The 6096-nt window shown below is 34.6% G+C and overlaps 1 non-coding gene across 1 annotated transcript; it reads right to left on the bottom strand.

The window, feature by feature from the left end:
• Window positions 1–2402: 2402 nt before the first annotated feature.
• LOC132687007 (U6 spliceosomal RNA) lies at window positions 2403–2509 on the bottom strand. Its single transcript, XR_009613950.3, has one exon. It is a non-coding gene; the product is annotated as a U6 spliceosomal RNA (small nuclear RNA).
• Window positions 2510–6096: the final 3587 nt, after the last annotated feature.

Below are 6096 nucleotides of genomic sequence, written 5' to 3'. Positions count from 1 at the left end.
AGGTAAAGTCTCTGTCTTGAAGCTCTTCTATGAAGTTGTCAAGTGCAGCTATGCCCATGTCAGACATACTTTTAGGTGAAGCAGTGCAGGTGTGGGAGATCTTTTACACTTTGCTGTTTCTCTGCCTGTGAGCTTCCTCAGTAAAACATAATATATAACATTTGCACTGAGGATGTAGGAACTTTTTCCCCCTTTGCATTAGAGGTAGTCAATGAATTTGCTTTCTGTTTGGTTTTTTTATTGCTATTGCTGGTAGTAGAAATATCGTGATTTTTGAATTAGTATAATCCTGTAGAGTATTGGAAGAACTAGTGTGTTCCAGTATTCACCCTGAGCTGCTGTGTTGAAAAATTACCAAATTACTATGATTGAGAGTAGTTGGGGGTAATTATGGAAAGGGAGACTTGATTTATTTTCTGATATGTAAGTTCTTACAGAATTTCCTTACCCCAGGTGTTTATGCAGTTACTCTTAAAATGGCTAGTAAAATCATATGTCAATTTTGACCACGTGATTAGTAGTAGAACATGGGTGTTTTCTAGATAAAAATCAAATAGAGTTTCAGGTCGAACTAATGAAGCAATTAGTTCTTTATTTGAAAATACATATTTGGTTTATAGATTAATATTTTTCAGTCGGTCCACAGATACAATTCTAATTCCCCCTTATTTCAATCACCTTTTCCTTGAAGAAGTGAACTATGTAGTTTCCCCCAGTCTGGATCTCACTGATTGCACATTCAGGTGCGGTTCAACATGTTCCTCTGTCTTCTCTCATTCCTGCTAACTAGAAACTGGGTCCAGAGACTGGATCAAACTCTGATCTGATCTCTTTGGAAAACTGTAAGTGGGATATGGCAAGGCTATAGGAAACCTATAATGTTTGTCTCTTTTTGTGACCTTAGCAACCATTGAAGCTTAATGCCTATATTTAAATATTTGTTTAAAAAGTTGAAATACTTCTTCTTATCTACTGTTTGATTACTCATCGCAGAATTAATAGGAAAGGCAGGAAAATGGCTTAATTCTTATTTTAAAATTTTTATTTAATTTATTTTTTAAATTTACATTCAAGTTAGCGTATAGTGCAACAATGATTTCAGGAGCAGATTCCTTAGTGCCTCTTACCCATTTACCCCATGCCCCCTCCCACAACCCCTCCAGTAACCCTCTATTTGTTCTCCATATTTAAGTCTCTTATGTTTTTGTCCCCTTCCCTGTTTTTATGTTATTTTTGCTTCCCTTCCCTTATGTTCATCTGTTTTGTCTCTTAAAGTCCTCATATGAATGAAGTCATATGATGTTTGTCTTTCTCTGACTGACTAATTTCACTTAGCATAATACCCTCTAGCTACATCCACATAGTTGCAAATGGCAAGATTTCATTCTTTTTGATCGCTGAGTAATACTCCATTTTATTTATACACCACATCTTCTTTATCCATTTATCCATCGGTGGACATTTGGGCTCTTTCCATACTTTGGCTATTGCTGATAGTGCTGCTATAAACATTGGGGTGCATGTGCCTCTTCAAAACAGCATACCCGTGTCCCTTAGAGAAATACCTAGTAGTGTAATTGCTGGGTCATAGAGTAGTTCTATTTTTAATTCTTTGAAGAACCTACATACTGTTTTCCAGAGTGGCTGCACCAGTTTGCATTCCCACCAGCAGTGCAAAAGAGATCTTTCTCCACATCCTTGCCAGCATCTGTTGTTGCCTGAGTTGTTAATGTTAGCCATTCTGACAGGTGTGAGGTGATATCTCATTGTGATTTTGATTTGTATTTCTCTGATGATGAATGATGTTGAGCATTTTTCATGTGTGGGTTGGTCATCTGAATGTCTTCTTTGTAGAAGTGTCTATTCATGTCTTTTGCCCATTTCTTCACTGGATTATCTGGTTTTTTTGGGTGTTGAGTTTGATAAGTTCTTCATAGATCTTGGATACTAACCCTTTAACTGACATGTCGTTTGCACATATCTTCTCCCATTCGAGCAGTTGCCTTTTAGTTTTTCTGATTGTTTCCTTCACCATGCAGAAGGTTTTAATTTTGATGAGGTCCCAATGGTTCATTTTTGTTTTTGTTTCCCTTGCCTCTGGAGACATGTTGAGTAAGAAGTTGCTGCGGCCAAAGTCAAAGAGATTTTTACTTGTTTTCTCCTCAAGGATTTTGATGGTTTCCTGTCTTACATTTAGGTATTTCATCCATTTTGAGCTTTTTTTTGTGTCTGGTGTAAGAAAGTGGTCCAGGTTCATTGTTCTGCATGTCACTCTCCAGTTTTCCCAGCACCACTTGCTGAAGAGACTGTCTTCATTCCATTGGATATTCTTTCCTGCTTTGTCAAAGATTAGTTGGCCATACATTTGTGGGTCCATTTCTGGGTTCTCTATTCTGTTCCATAAAAATCTGGAACGCTTCACGAATTTGCGTGTTATCCTCGCGCGGGGGCCATGCTAATCTTTCCTGTATCGTTCCAATTTTAGTATATATGCTGCTGAAGCGAGCACGAAAACTTCTTAATTCTTTATTATTCCTTTTATTAACAAGTTTTCATGATAATAAGTTAATTTCTATAATCTTCTGAAGGTAGACAATTATTTTTAGATAATATTATGTACCCCACAGATATAAATAAGTTTAATGTGTTCAATCCATTCTAATTATTAAAATTCTTCAAATTCAAAGGATTTCATTTTGTTTAGTGGAAGACTTGCAGTGTCAGCCCTTGAATATCTTTTATATCTATTCTACTTGTCTTTGATAGTTACTTGCTAACTGACATGACAAGATTGACCAGTTCAGCATGTTCATTTCCTGTCTCAGACATCAGCAATATCTCCACTAAACCTAAGCTGCTTTTAGTAAGGGGTGACATTTCAAAACCACAATCTGGGTCTTAATGCTAATGCATTAGTAATTATATATAGGTCTTTATAGTGGAAAGAGGTAGGAAATATTTACAGGTAGGAAAAATATATATCCTGTGTCCAATATAAAAGACTAGAAACTGTGACCAATCAAGTATCAACTTGCAAAGTTGATACTGATTCTTGCCATCAAATTTCAAGACTAAGGAGATTTTAATTAAACTGTTTCCTATTGCATCTATGTGTCCCTTATTTCACCCTAAGAATTCAGTTTCTCATTGGCACAGGGAATGATAAATTAGAACATCCACTAATTACTCATTTCTTAAATTATTCTCAGAATAATATAAATACTACCTCCACTCTGATTACTGAAATTTAATAAAAATAGAAAAGGTTCCTTGAAACCTGGTCCTTTCTAAAAGCACAAGAAAACTAATTTCACAACAAAAATGTATCAAAAGAAAATAAACAAGAGAAATATATCAAATTTAAATTCCATACAAAGTTATAGTAAGGAGAATAAGGAACATAACTGTATAAATTGTGTAAGTTCACAAAAGATAAGTATGAAACCCAGCCTAATTTTAATGGGCCTTAATTTTTCCTAATGCAATGGAAAAGAAGGTGAGGATTCCAACTATCAACTTACTACACTGAAGTTATAAACCAATCATATTAGACTGGAAAATAAATTAGAGTATAGCAATTTTAAAAGGGTTTGTTGAAACTACTAATATTTATACAGAATCTATTTATTGATAAGTTTAAGAAAACTAATTGAAAAAAATCTATGAGTTAATTCTATGAGCAATAATAGAATTCAGTAAGGTAATTGGACATATATATGTCAGGTAAAAGATGGCCAGGATCGTGACTAATTGGCCATGATCATGATGGCCATGGCCATGATTAATTAATAAATACATTACCTTTTGCCAAAAAAACTACAAAACTGAAAAAATAAATGTAATATAACTGTTTCTAGACACTGAGGAATCTGAGATCCTTAACATATGAGAGACAATGAAATGAACCATACAACATCAACCACTTTCTTAAAAGACTTTAGTGTGGGGAAGAAATATCAGTCTCATTTAGAAACTGAGAAGTTTACAGGGGTATTCCTTAAACAGAAAAAAAAAATACGATTTTAAGCTGAGGAAATATCAAGAGTAAGGGGGGCAGAAATTTGCAAGACAAAGTATTAGAAAGAGTACAAGAAATTTGTGCAAGGTTACCTTTGAGTCTGGCTTATTACCAAGCAGCTCACATGCAGGATAAAACTCCATGAGTATTGGCAAAGAATACTTACCATAAGATATAAGTTAATAATTTTCAGAGCTCATGCAGAGCTGAGGGACATTCAATTTCTTACCATCCAAAATAGGAAAGCTTTAATGAACACCCTGGGAATTCATTATAAATTTAGGTGTCATCATACCTCAGTAATTAAGGCTTATATGCACCCATAATATCAAGCTTTTAAATAAAAGTCTTTAAAGACAAAGCTGATACTTAAATAACTGCTGATCAATGTTAACTCCATCATCATTAATGAAGACCAACAAAATTCTGATATTTAACATCATAAAATTCAAATACCCAGCATCCAATAAATAATTATTGGACATCTGATGGATTGAGAAACTGTGCTGTCATCAGGGAGAAAACAAATATAAAAGCAGACCCAGATCACAGAGATGAATTTTCAGAAATAAACTTCAATATAGGTATTTAAAATATGTTCAAGAACATTAAAAAACATAATGAAGGTAAAATATTCAAATTATAAAAAATCAGATCTCTGGAGGTGAATTAACATTATTGGATAAGCTTAACAACAAATAAGGCATTGTGGCAAAAAAGATCGGCGAAAATTGTTGTGAAGACATAGCGATGAAAAATATCCGTGAAACAGAGAGAAAAGAGGCAAAAAACTGAATATTTCCTAAGTGACTAATGGGACAATATCAAGAGGTCAGACATACCTGTAATTTGAGTCTCTGAAGTTGTGAGAAAGGGAAACAAAAAATGGAGAGCTAGTACCTAAAAGTTTCCAATTTTGACAAAAATTATAAACCCACAAATCCAAAAGGCTCAACGAATCCCAAGTAAAATGAACACCTTTCATATCTTAATCAAGTCTTTAAAAACCAGAGATAAAGAAGAAATCTGAAAAGTGGTCACAGTCTTACATTAGGATGTAAGAACTCTTAAACGAATTAGCAGTGACTTCTTAACAGGAATAATGGAGGCCAGAAAACAAAAATACAACATCTTTAAAGTTGCTGAAGGAAGAAAAAACAACTGTCAACCTAGATTCTATCTTGTGAAAATATCCCTCAAACTGAGAAGGAAAAAAAAAATTTAAGAGACATTTTCAGAATATCAAGAGCTGAGAAAATTCGTTTTCAGCAGACCTTCACGACAACAAATGTTAAAGGTGTTCAGGCTAAGGGACTTGTGCACTTCTGCACAAAGAAGTGAAGAGAACTGGAAATCATTAACTTGTAGGTAAATATAAAAGACTGTTCTCATTTAAAATATATATTTAAGAGATTATTGTGCCCAAGAATGCTGGCCACCATGCAGCATCCACCCTTTTCTTTCTCTCCTGCTTCCGACTGTTTGCATACAAAAAGAGTAAATCCACACATCTCATAGTTCTCTTTCAGATCTTTACACAGGCCTTTAATGTAGTTTCCTTGTGTCCATATTTTCACAATATCTCTCTCCTTAGTTCTATGAGCTTGCACACAATTTCAACACATCTAATGAAAACACCAGTAAGTTTCTGTCTCTCCTCTGGATATAGTACTTCAAATATAGTCTCATTATAGTCAACAGTCAAGATGAATTTAAAAATGTGTTCAGGGGCACCAGGGTAGCTCAGTTGGTCAAATGCCTGATTCTTGGTTTCGGCTCAGGTCATGATCTCACTGTTCGTGTGTTCAAGCCCCACGTCAGGCTCTGTGCTGACAGCGCAGAACCTGCTTGGGATTCTTTCTCTCTCCCTCTCTCTTTGCCCCACCCCTACTCTCTCTCTCTCTCAAAATAAATCAATAAACTTTTTAAAAAATTATAAAAATATGTGCAAAATAAAAGTTATCGAATCAGGAGGGTGTGTGTATAAATATATACTAAATATTCTTTAATTTCAGTTCTGTAAATGTTTTGAGCTCCTAGGTGGCATCCCTGTCAACTATTTTCTTGAAATCAATAAT

Source organism: Panthera onca, chromosome F1 (assembly GCF_046562875.1).
Source record: "Panthera onca isolate mPanOnc1 chromosome F1, mPanOnc1 haplotype 2, whole genome shotgun sequence".
Lineage (NCBI taxonomy): Eukaryota > Metazoa > Chordata > Mammalia > Carnivora > Felidae > Panthera > Panthera onca.
This window is presented reverse-complemented; position numbering and strand designations above follow the sequence as displayed.